General features: G+C 35.7%; 1 pseudogene; it reads right to left on the bottom strand.

Moving 5' to 3' along the window:
• Nucleotides 1-1816: 1816 nt before the first annotated feature.
• Nucleotides 1817-19553, bottom strand: LOC109110534 (annotated as a pseudogene).
• Nucleotides 19554-19832: the final 279 nt, after the last annotated feature.

The raw sequence follows: 19832 nt of genomic DNA on the forward strand, positions 1-19832 counted from the left end.
TGGAAATAAGTTTTTATGGAAAGAAAAAAAAATATATCTGCAAGAAAAAATGCTATGATGTGCACAAAGTTCTATTCTCTTGTTTTATGTCTCTTTCTTTGAAACAAATACCGTTGATTCTTGCATGTGGGTACATGTAGGTGATGTGGGCTTGAGTGTGTGTGTTGTCAGGCACTTGTCAGGTACTCAAATGTTACACAATTGTCTGAAACTTCCAACCAAAACTAGCACAATTAACTAGCACAGGTAAATATTTATCTGCAAGAAAAATACACCAAAAATTTATTTTGTGTATTGGAATTGATTTTTTTGTCATTTCTTATGTAGTTTTCCTTGTCTTTATTATTAGATTCAATCTAACCAATCTAACCTTACTACACAAAGGTCAAAGTTAAGAGGAATTTGAAGTACTAAAACTGAAAAATTAAAACAGTAAAAATATAATAAACTAAAACTAATCAAATAAAAATAACAAAAGAGCCTTAAAATTTATAAACATCAGAATAAAAGTTCATTCAAAATATTACTAAATACTGGTATATAAATAACACTAAAACCTCAATACAATTTATGTATTTGTTTAGTTTACTGTCAACACTCGCAAGGGGGCAGCTGTGGCCTAATGGTTAGAGAATTGGACTTGTAACCAGAAGGTCGCAGGTTCGAGTCTCTGTGCTGGCAGGAGTTGTAGGTGGGAGGGAGTGAATGAACAGCGCTCTCTTCCACCCTCAATACCCATGGCTGAAGTGCCCTTGAGCAAGGCACTGAACCCCCAGTTGCTCCCCGGGCGCTGGATATAGCTGCCCACTGCTCCGGGTGTGTGTTCACGGTGTGTTCACTTCTCACTGCTGTGTCTGTGCACTTGGATGGGTTAAATGCAGAGCACCAATTTCGAGTATGGGTTACCATACTTGACAAATGTCACGACTTTCACTTTAAAGGAAAACAATTAGTTAAAATATAACAAAATAATGTAATATAAGGGAAAGTCAAAACTGTGCATGTGTACAGACCAAAATGTGAAGAATTTTTCATTTGTATGCCATTGAAGACTCTGTTTGTCTAGCATAATGTTTGCTTTCCCAGATGCATGGGAAGTAACAAGCATATTGGATTTTATTTCTGTTATTTTCCAGTTTGGAAAGCCATTAATCTGTGATACACACAGACCAGCATGAATAAAACACATCAAAGTGCAGATGTTGGGAACAGATTATTGTTAAAAGATGAGAGATGAGAAATTTGCTTTGATATCTTATGAAGATAGTTTGGATTTGAACGGTTACCGTTTCATAACACAGTATAAACACGCAAGATCTAGACACTACTATCTATTGTGTGGTTTTCTTCAGCAGGATCTGCCTGTGTTTTTAGTCTATGCCTTCTGAAACACATTTATCCCCCAAGATCAACCTATTGTGAGGTTTTTGCAGAACAAAATGCTCTTTAATACGTTTTTCTTGTTTTATGCTTTCTTAAATGTGCACTCAGTAACTTTTATGTTGCACTACTTATGTGACAGTTGCTCCATGTAAAATAAACAGCTTTTATTAGGCTGCTTTAATTTTATTTTATTTTAAGGATTTGAAAAAAGAAAAAAAGGCTTATTTATAATATGTAAAAATAAATAAATAATAATAATAATAACGAGGGGGAAATGCATTTAAAACCGTTCCACTGTAGCCATTCATTCTGCATTTCCCTTTTCTCACCTTTAGAGGGCGATAAATGAGAATGTTTTCTGAACTGTGGGATTTATATGACATCCAGACCTGCAGATTGCACTTTGGGCAGGGAAAAAAGAGAGAGAACCCCCCAAATTTCAATTAGTGTAATTTTGGACAGACTGAATAAAATACATACAGACTGTCATACAAGAAATTGCAGCAGATATTGTTCATGACTGCATGTGATCATCTTTGGCTGTAGCTGAACTGAGTCAGCTTCCATTAGTCCATTAAGGCAGTGCCCATTTTCCAGAGCAATAGATCTGATGAATCTGCTTGCAGTGGTATCATTATAGGTCTTCCCAGAATCCATCAAATACTTCATTTAGGTGGGAAATGTCTGTTCACTCAGCATCATTACGAGTGAGTTTTTCTTCAGGAATGGACAGAAAGTGCATGTCAGCAGGATTAGTCATGTTGTCAGTTTACACATATCACTTTTGACAGTCATCTCTAATTATAATCTCTGCTTACATGGCTGCATGTGAAACATTACACATTATGCTGTGTTTCAGATCATCGTGTCCTCATGCCCTTTCCCATTCTCCAAGTTGATGTCTTTTCCCTTTTCTGTCCCTTTTTTGTTCATGTGCTGTAATACAAGCAGAAAGAGGGCGGAGACAAGAAGAGCCACACCCGCCATCAGAAAACCAGCGCCATAGTCATTCATTTTGTCTATGAAGATTCCTGTAGAAACAGTAGAAAATATTTAATAATTGTCAGTTAAGTTTGAAGTAAAATTTTCACTGAAAGCAATAGTTCAACATAGTTTTAGGTGAACTATTCAATGACAAGGACTGAATTAATGCAGAAAAATAAGGCTTAAAACATACACATAAAGGTCATTCACATATGCAAACAAATCACTAAAACAGAACCACAATCTAAGAAAAAATCTCTTATGTGGTCACATTTTCTATGCAGTCATAAAAAATGATAAGTAATATTTAATATGACATTTTTATTAGCTTGCAATTAAAATTAAAATGTTTTCATTATCTGAGCAAAATGTGAGGGTGCTGCTTGCATGCAAAACTCGCCGCAATATTTCTAGCATGTTGTAGGTGGTTGCAAGGGCATTTGTATGTGGTTGCAAAAGGATGTTCTGGGTGGTTGTTTGTGCGTAATAGTGATGCTTGCTCAAGCACCACTAATTTGCCCGCAGTTGTTCGTGCATCATCCCACCTTACGTTTTCGGGCCAAGCTGCTTTCTGAATGCACATTTCCCTGTACATTTATTTTAAATGATCAATCAATTAAAGCACCAAGGAATAGAGTGCCTGTGAAGTCAGTGACGCAGTGATCATTTGAGTCATCTTTTATAATGCCACAGTAAAGGAGTTTTCCAGCCCGATTAAAACTCACTGACAAAAACTGCCGCAGAGCTAATTTATGGTGTAATTACACCGCCGGTTATGGAGCCCAGCAGACTACACTCTTAACCTGTAGTGCCTAAAATAAAGGCTCTCCTCTCCTCCCAAACATTAATCTGTGCTCTACTATTTAATGGACTAAAAACCCAAGAGATTCATTTGAAGTACATTAGTCTATCAGAATACAGATATAGACATAGTTTTGGCAGTCAATGCCTTTAAAAGGACAGAAGAGGTTTTTCTGGATGATTTAGTGTTGAACTGCCTCTGGTGTGGGAGACGTATTTGGCAGCTTGGGGTGCAATTTTTTTTTTTTTGGCAGCAATTTTCTTGAAAGAAAAACTGTTGGGTAAGTGCAAAATGTCATTATCTCAACATTACCATATCATCTATTCGAAGTTTTCTTATCAGAGCTTATCGTCAACTAATCAATTAAGGCTACAGTATTATATACATTGCTGTTCAGGGCTGGTTGTTTGTTTGTTGATTTATTGGCCACTTTTGTAGAGCTCCGCTGATGTATTATCACACTACCGTTTGTGATGTGTTGTATGTACTGAGCAGCGGGCACAGAAAAATTACAGCCAATGAAACCAAATAAATGGTTTAAATTTGGTGAGGGCAGTCAAAGCGTGGCCTGCTGTTGAAACAGGAAAAGCCATTTATGCAGTGACCAATAATCCATGAAATTAACACAATAGCCAAATACATTTATCTGATAGGCAATGCTTTATGGGAAGATAATATAGTATTACTGTAAATTGAGTCCTGAAACCTCATCAAAGAAATATGATTAGAAAAGTGTATGCATTAAGATGACTGATAAAGAGCTTTGTAGAGATTAAAGAGAATGTAGCCACTGGTGGTGGACTTCATAATTACACATAAACAAATACTTAAAGGAACAAATAAATCACAAATATAAATTATTATAACTATAACTATAATATATATAACTATATATATATATATATATATATATATACACAGTATATATATAAATAATTTTGATGTCACTGCTTAGGATAGTCACTAGTGATAATTTTTTTTTTAAACATCTCACCTGCCAAAGGTGGTCCAAGGAGGCCACCGCTGCTGCGAATGAGCATGAAGAATCCCAGAGCGCTCCCCAGCCTCTCCACTCCCACCACTTCCGCGAGTACCGTGATGTGAATTGCCACAGTTGCCCCGAACACCAGTCCATAACCCGCACTGAACAACGCCAGCTGGGTGAATGTGCTTGCTAGCGGGCAAAGCAACAGAACAATGCCCAAAAGAATCACTGTGACAGTCAGTTGATGGACTGTCTTTACCAGCCGCAGATTAGCCACCCACCCGAATAACACCCGTCCTAACAAATCTAGCACCGCAGAGATGGACATGAGAGCAGCCGCCTGGTACTCCTCCACTCCTTGACTGCGGGCGTACGGTACCAGAAAGAGAGATGGAGCGAAGAAGCCGAGAGCAGCGAAGACACCGAACACTGAGTAGACCATGAAGCGAGCATTAGCGATAAACGTGTAGTCCATGAAACGAATTATTTTGACCTTCAGTGGATCAGATTTTTTCGAATCTGACCTGTTATTTGAAATTTTAGAGTCTGTGTAAGTTTGGGATAACAGCTTCAGCTCATGCTCTTTCTCCCCTACGAGCTCTCTCCTGCGCTGGCCAGAGCATTGGCCACAGGCAGTCTCTTTTCAAAGTACCAGCCCAGCATGGTGACAGTAGGTGTCCAGGTCAGTGCGTAGCCAAATCCTGCAGAGGACGAAACAAAAAGGACATTCAGAGAGCAAAGTAGGTGGATATAGCTGAGCAAGCATTTAATCTACTGACAAGTCATAAATTATCTAGGATAAAACATTGTTTAAAATGCCAAAGGGTTAAATGGACAACAGTATTGTGAGATTATGTGTATTATGACCATCTAGTAACACTGAATGACTGAATACACCTTCATTTTGAAACATTGTGTTGCCATGATTGCCAGTCATGGGGGCCTTCACCTTGGCTATCATTAAACTTAACCTTTAACTTGTGCTACTGTTGTAACTGTAGATTAAACACTAGACTTTTAGCATGACATTGAGCCAGTGCTACAATTCAAAAGTTTGGGGTCATTATGATTTTATTACTGTTTTTTTTTTAAAAAGACATCTCTTATGCTCACCAAGGCTGCATTTATTTAATCAAAAATACAGTAAAAACAGCAATATTGTGAAATATTAGTACTATTTAAAATAACTGTTATCTATTTGAACATATTTTAAAATGTAACTTATTCCTGTGATGTGAAGCTGAATTTTCAGCAACATACAGTCTTCAGTGTCACGTGATCCTTCATAAATGTTGTAATATATATAGTCTATCTATCTATCTATCTATCTATCTATCTATCTATCTATCTATCTATCTATGTATCTGTATTTTTATCTATATATCTATATCTATATATATCCATCCATTCATCCATCCATCCATCCATCCATCTATGTATATATACAGAATATTATATAATTCTAATATGCTGATTTGATGCTTAAGAAACATTTCTTATTATTTTAAATGTTGAAAAAGTTGTGTGGTGTAATATTCTTTCTTTCTTTCTTTCTTTCTTTCTTTCTTTCTTTCTTTCTTTTCTTTCTTTTCTTTCTTTCTTTCTTTCTTTCTTTTTTCTTTCTTTCTTTCTTTCTTTCTTTCTTTCTTTCTTTCTTTTAGTGTGCTGCTTTATTGGTCTGCTAAAATCAGTATTTTTTTTGTTTGTTTTTGTGTGGCTTAGATTTTGTGCAAAATAACATTAGTGCAAAAAGATTAAACAAGTAACACTAAATGCACCAGTAGTTATATTGAACAAAATAAATTGACATTTGACGTAAAATCTCTCTCTCTCTCTCTCTCTCTCTCTCTCTCTCGGTGCATGCTGGGAAGTGGGGAGTGCAAGGGAGTCAGGTGGTGGTGAGAATTTAAAAAAATTGTTTTCTTTTCTTGGTATCTTTGTTTCAGTCTTCTTTAAATTGCACCTAAAAGAGAATTTGTAATTAGTTTGAATCTAACTCTCAGCTCGTTGTAATTTTGGTACCTGGCCTCGTGTTTGGGCGGGATGGCGTCTCACCTGAGAGTGGAGGCGTCATCCCTATCACTCAGACACGGGGTTAGATGTGTTACTAACGCGGGAGTTGCGGTTGAGGATGTACTAGTGGATGTAGGAGAACGAGTGGGACATGGAAATATTGTATCGGCTTCTCGGATGAATAAGGCCGTTGTGGTTTTCCTGAAGGACGAACTACTCGTTAATCGTTTGGTTGAAAGTGGAATTTCGGTAAGTGGGAATTTTATTCCAGTACAACCCTTGGTTTCTCCAACAACAAGGGTAACGATTTCTAATGTTCCGCCGTTCATTCCCGATGCGGATATAGAAAGGGAACTTTCACGTTTTGGGAAGTTCGCAAGTGGAATTAAAATGGTCCCGCTTGGATGCAAGAATGCGGCTTTGAAACATGTGTTGTCGTTTAGACGACACGTGTATATGTTTCTGAATTCACCGAATTTAAATGTTTCATTTAGGTGCGTTTTTGATGGTAAGTCGTATATGGTGTATGCTAGCGCTGGGGAAATGAGATGCTATGAGTGCAACTCAGTTGGACACGTGAAATTGTCGTGCCCTTTCAGAAACGAAGTAGACAGTGAGGCTGGCCCGAGTGGTGTATCGGGTGAGAGAACAAATAATCCAGTGTTGGAAGGAAATAATAGTGGGGATGCTAAGTCGCTAAATATTGAGAAAGGAGATGAGATTGGAGGAAGTTCCCAACAAGAAGGACAGTTTCCTGATGATAAATTGTCCAGTAGTGAAAATCAGAATGGAAATAGTTCTGGCAATGTTCAAGTTCAGGAAAATGTTGAGATTGTAAATGGAAAGTCTGTTGTAACTGATGGAGGAGTTCTACAGCAAACTGAAGCAGTGGATGAGATAACAGTTGGTCAGATGGAAATTGAAAGTAAAAGTGGAGTAGAATCGAAGACTGTAAGTGGTGGTGATGATTTTCCTTTACGTTATACCAAAGATAGTGTTGGGATCTGATAAGGAAGTGGGTAATGAGGATGGTGACGATGATGAAAGTGTGCAGTCTGATTGTTCAGATGTATCTAATTTCTCACAAATCACAAGTGAACAAGTATATTCGTTGGAAGAGTTAAACGATTTTATGGATGAGACGTTTGGAAAAACAGTTGATGTGAGGAATTTTTTTCCTGATGTGAAAAAGTTTGAAACTTCAGTTCTTTTTTGGCAGAAGAGGGTTGGAGAAGAAGGTCTGAGTCAGAGGAAAAGATTTCGGTTAAAAAAAGATACTTTCAAAGATAAGAAGAGGGAAAAGTCATGCAAAACGTAAATTTAATATTTGGCCAAAATGAGTTGCACTTCACATAAGGTGACTTTAACACTCTTCCTTTTCTGTCTGTCTCTTCTTTCTTTCTTTTTTAGTCCTCTTATGGAGATTATAAGAGTGGGCTCCTTAAATATTAATGGAGGAAGAGACAGGAGCAAGAGAGCAATGGTTGCTGACATAATTAAGTTAAAAAATATAAACATTACTTATTTACAAGAAACACATACAGATTGTGATAATGAGGTGGAATGGCGTAGATGGTGGGATGGGAAGTGTTTCATTAGTCATGGATCAAATATAAGTGCGGGTGTGGCTATTCTTTTTTTTCAAAAAATATGGATTTAAATATTTTGTCTACTATAGAATTAGAAAAGGGGTAGAGTTTTAATAGTTAAAGCAGAAATTAAGGGTATTGTATGTTTATTCGTTGAATGTTTATGCTCCTAATAAAGGACCAGATCGTGTAGAGCTTTTTAAAAAGTTGCAAGACACATTAAGACAACAAAATGATGATATCTGTGTGATAATGGGTGGAGATTGGAATTGTACTACTAATTTCTTATTAGACAGAAATGGAGAAGAAACTCACAGTCAAGTCATGTACTTCTCAGTTTAACTAAAGAGTTTGAGTTAATGGATGTCTGGAGGGATAGGAATCAGATGGTTAAACAGTATACATGGATCAAGATGTTAGATTCCTCTGTTACTGGTGCAAGATTAGACAGATTATATGTTAGTAAAAAAGAAAACAACAGTATCATGAATGCAAATATTTTTCCTAATGGTTTTTCTGATCATCATATAGTTACCATTGATTTTAATTTTAATATAGTACAGCGTCCAAAGTATTATTGGCATTTTAATGTTAAATTATTGCAGGATAATTCCTTCTGTGAGAAGTTCAGGTTCTTTTGGGAAATGTGGAAATTGAATAAGAATGCCTTTGAAAATTTGACTCAATGGTGGGAGGTTGGGAAAACACAGATCAGGGTGTTTTGTCAGCAGTATTCTTATAACTCAACGGTACATATAAAAAGGAAAATAAAGCAATTGGAGAACGATCTTTATGATATGGAAAATTTGATTGATGTTAATAATGAAGGACTAATTAAGAAATTAAAGAATAAGAAAATGGATTTGAAGGTTTTTTTGGAGGAAAGAGTAAAGGGTGCTTTGATTAGAGCAAGGATAATGTCTATTAAAGAAACTGATGCTCCTACTTCTTATTTTTTTAATTTAGAAAGAAAAGTTGCACAAGAGAAAGTTTTGCATTGTTTGCGTCGTGAGAATGGGACATTGACTTCAAATCCATTGGAAATTAGAAAAATGGCTATGGACTTTTACACTGATTTATTTGGACCTACTGACTGTGTTTCTGGAAGTATGGATCAGCTGTTGCAAGGGTTACCTAGGCTGAATGATATGGACAAAGAAGAGCTTGAACAGATGATTTCGTTTAATGAACTCTCTGAAGCAGTTCAACAACTCTCTACAAGTCGAGCACCAGGAATTGATGGCCTACCAGCAGAATTTTACAAGAACTTTTGGAGCATTTTTAGGCAGAGACTTTCATGAAGTAGTTTGTGAATGTTTTGTGAGAGGAATACTTCCAAGTAGCTGTCAAAGGGGGGTGTTGTCTCTAATTCCAAAAAAAGGAGATCTGGGTTTGTTAAAAAATTGGAGACCAGTTTCTTTAATGTGTTTAGATTATAAAATAATATCTAAATGTTGAGCTAATAGGCTAAAGAAATATTTACATAGTGTGGTGAAGAAGGAACACCAAACATATTGTATTCCAGGTCGTACAATTATGGATAATTTTTTTTTTAATGAGAGATGTTATAGATTTTTCGATGAATAATAATTGTGATGTCAGGGTTTTTATCTATTGATCAGGAAAAAGCCTTTGATCGTGTGGGACATACATATCTTTTTGAGGTTTTAGAAGCTTTTGGGTTTGGGAATAATATTGTTGCTTGGATAAAGTTGTTGTATAATAATGCATCTGTTTTAATCAAGACAGGAGGAGGGGGATTGAGTAGCCCAGTAGCTGTTAAAAGAGGCATTAGACAGGGGTGTCCTCTTTCAGGGCAGTTATATAGCTTAGTAATTGAACCTCTATTATGTCATTTAAGAAGTAATTTGAAAGGTTTTTATGTTGCAGAAAATGTGAAATGTTCTGTGTCCGCATATGCAGATGATATAACTGTGTTTTGTAACTGGGTCAAGAAGATATTCAAGAAATTTGTAAGAGTCTAACTCTATTTGAAAAGGCTTCTTCTGCAAAAGTAAACTGGGGAAAAAGTGAGGGGTTTATTATGGGTGAATGGAGGAATGGTGGGATACCTCACATTCCAGGAGGATTGAAGTGGGGAACAGAAGGAATTAAAGTCTTAGGAGTCTTCTTGGGTTCAGAAAATTATAGGGAAAAAGAACTGGGAAGGGATGCTGGATAAGGTGTTAGCTAAGTTGTCTAAATGGAATTGGCTATTACCTGAACTATCCTATAGGGGTAGAGTCCTGGTCATAAACAATTTGGCTGCATCCATGCTGTGGCACAAGCTGAATGTGCTAGAGCCACCTGATAAATTGATCAAGGATATACAGAGAAAGTTGGTGGATTTCTTTTGGTCAGGCCAGCACTGGATTCCTGGGCCTGCTCTGTATTTGTCAACCCAAGAAGGAGGACAAGGCCTTGTGGACATCAGAAGTCGGATCAATACTTTTCGTTTACAAGCTTTACAGAGACTGTTGTATGTAGAAGACATCGAGTGGAGTAAGGTAGCTTGTGTTTTGCTGAGGAGTACATCATGTCTTGGATACGATAAACAGTTGTTTTTAATTCGAACGAATGAACTGGATTTGAGCAATCTGACTTCTTTCTATCGCTCCATGCTACAAGCGTGGAAAATGACTTTTTCTGTAAGCAGAGGAGTTGGACATTTACAAGAATGGATTCTGGAGGAACCGTTGCTTCATAATCCATTTATTCAGGCAAAATGTTTGTCTTCAGAAAGTTTGAGGAACTGTCTGATTAGAGCTGGATGTACTAAAGTTAAGAATCTTAGAGATGCAAACGGATGGAAAACTGAGGAAACATTGCAGAAGAACACTGGAATACATTCTAGGCGCGTCGTGTCTCAGGTGCTGAAGGAAGTGAATGCAGCTTTACCAGGAGTCTGCAGAGAAGCGTTAGGACTTCAACAAGTGCAAGAGGAGGAGAAAAACTGTGCGTTTCCATTGATTTATGTGTCTGCAGTGGCATTGGAGGAGTTTAAGGAAGATAGCGGCATGATTTTGTCTTTTAAAACACCTGAATTGGGGGCATTTCAGGACATTAGCAAAAAAGCACTTTATTCTGTGTGTGTCAAAATGTATCACTGGCGAGTTCTGGAAAAAGTCAAGACTTGGAGGTGGTCAGAATTGTTTGGGCCAGACTTTGGTGGCTGCTGGAGATCTCTGTACAAATCTCCTATAGAGAAACGTACAGCAGATTTACAGTGGCGGCTAATTCATGGTATTATAGCTACGAACAGACACGTGGCACACCTGAATTCAGAAGTTGGGAAAAATTGTCCTTTCTGTGGAATAGAAGAAACCGTGGATCATTTATTTATTCAATGTAAGAGGTTAGGAGGTCTTTTTCATATTTTAAAAAGTTGGTTTGAAGGCTTTGGTGTAGAATTTTCTTATAAAATTTTTATTAGCAGTTTGAAATATAATTATCAAGAACGAAGAAAATTGTGTTTATTAAATTATTTATTGGGATCAGCAAAGTTAGCAATATGGAAAACAAGGAAGAACAAATTATTAGGTACTGGTTCAGTCGATGCAGAGTGTGTTCTGAAAGGGTTGGTTGCCGCTCGAATTAAAGTTGAGTTTTCATATTTTAAAATGGTAAATAATGTGTTAGAATTTTCAACTGTTTGGACTGTGGGAAAAGTTTTGTGTGAAATTGTAGAGGAAGTGCTGATTTTATATTTTTAATGTAGAGAAAGTTTATTATGTGATGGTTTCTGTATTTTAGTGTAATTTTTGATGGAATAATTGTGATAAAATAAAGGTTTGTTAAGCCTCTCTCTCTCTGTATTTTAGTGTAATTTTTGATGGAATAATTTTGATGATATGAAGGTTTGTTAAGCCTCTCTCTCTCCCTCCAGCCCGGTCTCTCCCTCTCTCTCTCTCTCCCTAACAATTTTCTGTTTCATCATATGCTCTGCAGTGTTCCTGAATCTGAGAGATTCATGAATAAGATCCCATGCAGCTGCTATAAATGGCTAATGACCTTTTCAAGTTGTGAATCCAAATTGAAACATTGGAAGCGTGAATGTGTGTGTGCAGAAGCAAGTGAGTACAGCCATATGCTCCACTGCTGGTTGCGCTCCTACCTGTAAGGAACCCCACAGTGATGTACAGCTGTAGCAGATCCTGGGCATATGACCCGGCCACCATCCCAATGCTGCTCAGCAGGCCCCCCACCATGACCACTGGCCGATGGCCGAAGTACGTGCTCAGTGCGGAGCCTATTGGGGCTGAATCACAGACAAACAAGAAGTTCACAGTCATGACATACTGTACCACCAGGAGCCAAGTGCTCTGTCAGCCCCAGTAACGCTATCGTACTGGGAGACAGAGAAATGGAGGGTAGAACACAAACTTGTATTTCTAGTCCCCTGCTCTGTTAGATTTATTTCAGCCACACAATGTTTTAAAGTCTGATGGTGCCAATTAATATTAATGAATAATATTTAAATAACAATAAATATTTATAATAAAAATCATTAATAAATAAAAAAAATATAAGAGAACGTATGTGTTGGCACGCAGCGAATAAGATCAGACAATGATAAAAATCAAGTGTGACAAGCATTTTTACAAAATCACATTTTGATTTATAGCCAAAATGTTTGCAGCTTAGATTTTGTATTAAAATAGCACAAAATAACATTAGTGCAAATAGATTAAAAAGTGGATATTAACAAATAATACTTAAATAATAATATAAATAAAAACTGATTAATAAATAAGAAAATAAATATACTAAAATACGAGTGTGTCTCTAACAAATATTAAAAGATTACAAAGATCATGTGTCAGTATGCATCTTAATCATGAATAACATAATGAATAACATAACCATGATCAAGCGTTTACCAGCTGACATCTTATTGTATAAAGTGTTTGCAGCTTAGATTTTGTGCAAACACTGCACAAAATATCAATAGTGCAAATAATATTTTTTGAAATATTAAATAAAACATAATATTATTTTTTTTTCTCTTTTTAATTATGAATAAATAAGAAATATATTTTATAAGAGAACACACATTTATATTAAAAGGTTACAACAAGCTTTTATTATTAATTGTGACAATGAGTTTTTACCAAGTCACATTTTCATTTTGATATTCACAAACAAATCAATCTCAGTCAGCATATGTCCATGTATGACATTAAAAGGGCAAAGGTGAAAGTAGAGAGACCCCTGCTGGTTGAAACTTTAAATGGCACATACCCCCAAAATGTACAGTTGCCACAGAGATGGATGTGATCCATGAGCTTGCAGTCGCTGTGGTTGCAAAGTAGTGGTGGATTTCAACGAAGAACACACCAAAGGACTTGATTACACCGAATGTCAGACCAAAGACAAGGAAGGTGGAAAGCACTATGAACCAGCCATAGCCTCCATCCAAGGGACCTGTAGGCCGAACTGTTCGGCTCTTCCTTTGTAGTTCCATTGGAAGCTCAGGAGGGAAGTTCAAAGCATCATCTGCAATCTAAAAAAGATATACAGCATACATAAGACTATTTTTATATCAATGGAAATGCAGAAATCCACACTGCTTTGTCAGCACTGATGTTTTACGAGCTCAGTAATACAATAATTTAGTACAATAATAGTATAATAATTTAGGACATCCGGTAAACTAGTTTTCACTTGACCGACTGTATAAGGTCAATGCACATAAACAGTGAGAGAACTAGTTCTTTTTTACTGCCGGAAGCAAATGTTATCAGTCAGTTGAACATACAGTTGGAGTTGATGGTGGTCTCTTTCGTTATCCACATAAGGGTGTTTCCTAGAGCAGCTGACATGTTGGTCTGTCCTGTTTTATAGCCCATGTGTTTACATAGTGTTTTGTAGAGCTATTAGCATGTCATGCAGGACAGTAGTTATCTCTTAGGACAGGTAAACACATGATAAAATGCATATCACCCTTTAACTATAGAATACAATGTAGAGCAACACAAACACCCATTTCAATAACCATCACATATATTAAATATTTTTCATATTATTATTATTTCATTTTTTTAATGTTATTTACATGTTTTTCTGCATTTTTTAAATATTTATTTAAAGGTTATCATCAGGGCGATATTCATAATAATTTTAAGGTGTAAGCATCAGCCATTGACACATTAATATTACATTTAAATATTGCTCTGTAAATGTTCCCTTCTTTTTCAACACATGCAGGCTGTTTTTGTGTAAAATACAGCACAGCTATTTAATCAAGATCTATTTTCAGAGTGAAATGTAGTTTTTCAAAAAACATTATTAAAACATTATTTCACATAATATTTCTATCATGTAGCAACCATTTAAAATACAATAAGGCACCTTATTCTGAATCTTTTCACAGCCGAAGGGGTTGCAGGGTCATTATATTTGCCATACAAACATGATCTTACCTCTCATGCTGTCTGTCAGCTGAAAAGACTCCTCATTCCCACTTCAATGTTCAGCCTGACTCATCTTCAGTGACACTGCATATCCATACTACTGTACACAGAAATGCAAAGGTCAACATAGGGAACAAGCAGGAAGTGGGAGGTAACCTGCTTGGCTATAAACTATTTCATATAAGAGGGAGAGATCAGGGAAAAGAAAGGAGAAATTGTATTATTATTAATTAAATATTGTTAAATTGTTTTTGTTTTAACAACAAATGTTACTTTATAATTACAGCTTTACAATATATTAATATATTATATTATATTATATACCTGGTACAAAATAATGCAATATCATTCCATGGCTGAATTGGCTCATAGTGTCATTACAATTCTTTGTTCCATAATAACTGTGATGCATTATTGTTTCCTCTTATTCCTCTATTTTAGAGCATGTAAAGAGAGTTTATCTTGTTATGCTGCAGGAGTTGCCCAACTGAGCCTCACTGGTCAAATGCTTGAATGATCTCTGGACCTGAGCATAAATAAGCTGTTTTGTAAATGAATCACTCTGTACAGTAATGTGCGTAGGACATCATTCTCCAGAGAATAATAACAAGATGTGTTGAAATTAATAATTACTTATAAGCTAAATCACCTTTATATCCTAACCTGCTAGCTAGAATATATCTTATAATTCATTTCAACAATGGAAGCAAACACTATGAAGAGAAAAACAAGGCTTCTTTATATCATTTTAAACTTTCCTTGTGATAAAATTGATGAACTTTCTGGTGCATTCAGCACTTTAAAACATGTTTTGTTAGATAAGCTAGAAATGTGCATTTGCAACAGACATCATCTTTTTTTTTTTTTTTTTTTTTTTGATAGACTCCAATATGGTACATAATTCCTTTTTATTTCGTTTGTGTTAAATATTTTATTTTTTTTTCATTTTTTTCCTTCTTATTATTTTTTATCCAGTGGCTTACAAAATACCTAGTATATAATAGTAGAATTTTGAAGATGAGATGTTTTTTTTTTTTTTAAAAAATCATGTTTTTATCGGGATGCAAACCTGTAATCTTGGACTTGAAATACTGACACTATTTCAACTAAAAATTGAGGCATAAACAGTACTTAACTCTGAGAACCAAAAGCAGTTCAGTAATAGCCTGAATCTCATCTCTCAGCCACTGCTCTCAGTTCATTGATTGGAGGTCATTTAAGCTTCCTCTGATGCTTGATCTACACTGCTTAGAGCAGAGAACCAAAGTGTTTTGAAAAACAAATTAAAAGGAAGCGAAATTAAATAAGCTCGAGGGCCAATAAAAACTTGTTTCATTGATGTTCTCCCTCTCCCTCTTTATGCATGTAAAGTGGGAAGTGTTTCCTAAAAGGAAGGTTAAACTGTCAAATGTGTATTAAAATGGCCAGCTTCAGATTCATTCTGCTGTAATTTTTGGCTTCTGGACAGACACTGAAACACTATTCATTATAAAACAGATGAGTAATATTACAGGTGAGTAATATTACATAAACACTAAAATAAAGTTTGTGTAAAAATGGATATGTTTAAAAAAATGATGTGGATAGTAAAATCTAGATCAGATGTGTTTAGCTTCCAAACAGAAGAACCAAAAGAACATTGTTTGTACACGTTACTGTGTCTAGAGTGGCAGTACGTTGGACTACATGATGAGAAGTCATTTAGCTCACATTAGCATTCATATTATTAATTTCTACTAATGCTTTATATATACGCAGTGTCAAAGCATGCAAACTTGATAATATGAGTTATGGGTCTATGTAATATATATCAGGATAACAATAGACAGGTGTGATAAATAAACCAGGAGGACTGTGACTGTCCAATCTTACTGACCCCAAACTTTTGAATGGTGTTTCTTAAAATAGAAGCATAAGGATAACTATAACTAGAGAGAATGATTATTTTGGTTAAACAGCACTAGGTTAAATAACATACATTATACTCACATGATCAGCTGTAAAGTTAAATGTTGCATGCCGTGTTTAGAGCTTCATAGGTTGGATGTTCTCTGACTAATTGCTGATCCAGTCCGGGATGAAATCCAGTTAAAAAGATCTTCAATAACCAACCGCCAGCTAGCTAGTTATCAAATATTATGCAGTGCCTGATCTTTTACACTCTGGACATGCATCAGACTACACTTGGTCAGCAGACCATGGCATCTTGTTTAATGATTTCATATTTTAGGCATGAATTTCGACCAGGCTCTTAAAGTAAAAACTGACAGTACCTTAATCAGACTGATTTTCAAGTTACTGGATATCACAGCAGGTATGAAATAGCTTTCAGATTAATCTCTGTTTGGGTGCTGTGACCTGCAAGGTGTTAAACGGAAGGTTAGCATTAGCCGAGCTGAGGATCATTCATCATAATAAGGTCTGTATAACCAGGATCCCTCTGATAGGATGAAAATGTGAAGACACACACCATGAAACTAATTAGGTGACATGGATGGACAGGGTAAGTTAAGTATTAATCCTCCAAATGGTTCATAGCAATAAGATGCATAATGTGGGGTGGAATAACATGTTGTGACGTTGAACTTTATGTTTTTACATTGTCATTGCTAGAAGGGCATTCTCTTCTGGCAGTGCTTCCATTTCAGTGGCTTTCACCCAAAAAGCACAGGTGTCTCTGCACTTACCCAGATGGTTTTGTTGTTGATTACAAAACCTGGGTATCACAAAAAGATGAGAAGCCAGCCACACAGGAACTCATTGGAACATAAAGATCATCTAAATACCTGAAGCTTGTGATACAAAGCATATTCAATTTTTGGAGATAAATCAATGTAAATGAAAATGAGGTGTTACTCTTTCAAGTAATAGATTTCTCTGTGTTTTTGGATTAGCTGTCCCACTAGAGAGGAGCAAGCTTATCATAAAATGAGACTTGAAACTTGAAAAAGTCTTGACCAGTCTATTGCAACTAAGAATACTGATTTAGAATAGAAGAGAACTGGTTTAGATAGACATTGATTCTCATTTTTTGTGAATTTAAACCATACTGGCATCTTCAAAATAATTTCTATATAGTTAGTATGTCAGGTTTGTGCACTTTCAAAATGAATTGAGAAATTCAGTTCAGTTCCTAATTTGAATTGAATGTAAACAGAAGTAACAAAAGAAAGCAAAATTTAAAGGCAATTTTTAATTGAATGAATGCATGTATCTACTGTAGATGAACTTCCTGCAATTATTTATATCTCTGTTGAGCATGTTCCCAATTTAAATTCACATGAATTTAAAGGGAGGTAGTTCTTAAATTTAAGGTGTTTATAAGTTACACTTTTCACATCTTTGAAAAAAAAAAAGGATGAAATTGAAGAGAGATCTGAGGACTGTTGAGTATTTGCTAACAATTACTATGCATATGTGTTTATGTCACTAACACTGATTCTATTCTGTTGTTTGCATCTATAAAAGGTGTGACAATACAGGTGTCCCCTGTTATCGTCATGGTTTTGTTTTGGTGTCCATGGTGACCATCTGTGCTCCTCAAGAGGATTTGGTGTTACAGCACCAAAAACATCCCTTCCCCCTTATCTTTACACAGCTTAGCATCACACTCTGATGGAAAAAATAACAGACTTAACTTCTGTCCTAACATGTATATTCAGGTAAAAAAAAACAAAAAAAAAACAAGAAGTCTTACCTGTAGCCATCAGGTGTGTTGTAGCACTAAGCCTCTGGTCTGCTGTGATGATGTCTAAACTCCACAGGTTAAGTAGGATGATGAGGAAAAGGTGGAGCTTATGTAAATGAGACAGAAGACAGAAGGGTTATTATATCTGAGGGTTACTATGGCTGTATATTCAGAATACTGAGTAATGTAAGAGTTTGTTTTGCATGTGTTGCTTACATGTCATCCAGTTTAAGCGGTGTAATTCTAGGCTTGAATTTGGCTGGAACATTTTCATTGTACTTTATAAACAGCAACTAGAAGATATCTGCACATCTCAAAAGTTTAGTTTACTATAGAAGAAAGTAAGTTTAACAAAGCTATTCTGTATGAATTTTTGGCGACCAAACCCGTGAACATAACAGAAGTAAAAACTGAAATAAAATAAATTAAGAAGTAAAAATGAAAAAAAGTAATACATTATTAAAGAAATTAATAATGGATTTGATTTGAAAAAGTTATTATTAAAAGTTATTTATGCCATTATGCCACTTAAGGCGTCTTTACACCAATGGCTTTTCAACGGATTTTGAGGCACTATTTCAAGCAGAATTTTGAGCAGGTACAGAGCAGCCTTGTTAAAGCTGCTCTGTGCCTGCTCAAAATTCAGTGTTAAGACATATTGCTGCATAAAAGCCAGACTATATTTTGCCTGTTCTGTCCCACTTCCGAACTTAGTATCAAAGTATAATTGCTGTGTAAATGCATTTATGCCACTTCTGAGCAGCATTTTTTTTGGTATTATTATATACCTTTTTTGTATTATTATATTATTTTGTATTATTTATTTGTTTGTTTGTTTCTTTGTTTATTCATGCAAACATTTTTTAATCTAAATAGTCCATAAATGGTTGATATTTTAAATGTGCATTTTATATTTGTTCGAGCACCAATTTAGAGGTTATTTCAAGGGTGCTCTTTTTTTTTAACCATTGATTCATTACTCTGGAGTTCAACCTCACCATCTGCCCAGTGTCACAGATAGCACTCAAAGCCCAAGGCATTCTAATTTACAAGAGCACAGAGAGATTTAGTCAACAAAAAATTACTATATGGCCTGTCAAAATGTGTGGACGTGTGCACACGCACATGCATATATGCATGCACTGGGAAACTAAAGGAAGATGGTGGTTTTCTGTACATTTCCAACAAAGCAAAATGAAGGGCTCATCAGGGGCTTATTCACAGTCTGTGCTGATAGTATGGATGATTAAGACTCAATCCAGCCCTGCCACATCTGAGAGGACACAGTCTTCTTCTACCGCTTTTCCCTACCTCTGGATTGATCACAAATTACACTGTATATCTAATATAGGAAGGAGGGAGGAGGGGGGTACAATTTCAATCCAACTGGACTACTTTCTTTCCTCCAACCATCGTTATGTTTGAAGATAAATGGGGCAGTCATACTGGTGGTTCGATTGATTCTGTGGCATATGGAGTTCCCCATGGACAAGCGTGTGTTTTTTTTTGAATGTTTTTGTGGCATTCGATTTCTTGATTTTAGGCAAGCTAACATCTGGCAGCGATCCAGAGTGAGACTGAAGATACAGTGATGATATCTCTGCTGGAGCTGTGCAGGAGAGATGAGAAAGGAAATGAAACCCAGTTCTACAAGACTAGTGACTAAAATTAAATGGAATGACAAGATAACAGTAAAACTTTTTTTTCTATAATGTAATGTAGTATTATATAAACAGTACTTAGACATTATGAAGACAAAACTCAAAATTCATTTTTTATTATATATATATATATATATATATATATATATATATATATATATATATAATATATAAGAATATGTAAAGACCTAAATTGCTAAAAGTCACACTTTAAACTCCACATCATCTAGTCATTTATACACATCATAAAACCAGTTTCTGAACAAGTTGCGATTGCTTTTGTACATTCATTCAATTGATTATGCACCTTTATC

The sequence above is a fragment of the Cyprinus carpio genome, chromosome A18, assembly GCF_018340385.1.
Source record: "Cyprinus carpio isolate SPL01 chromosome A18, ASM1834038v1, whole genome shotgun sequence".
Taxonomy (NCBI): domain Eukaryota; kingdom Metazoa; phylum Chordata; class Actinopteri; order Cypriniformes; family Cyprinidae; genus Cyprinus; species Cyprinus carpio.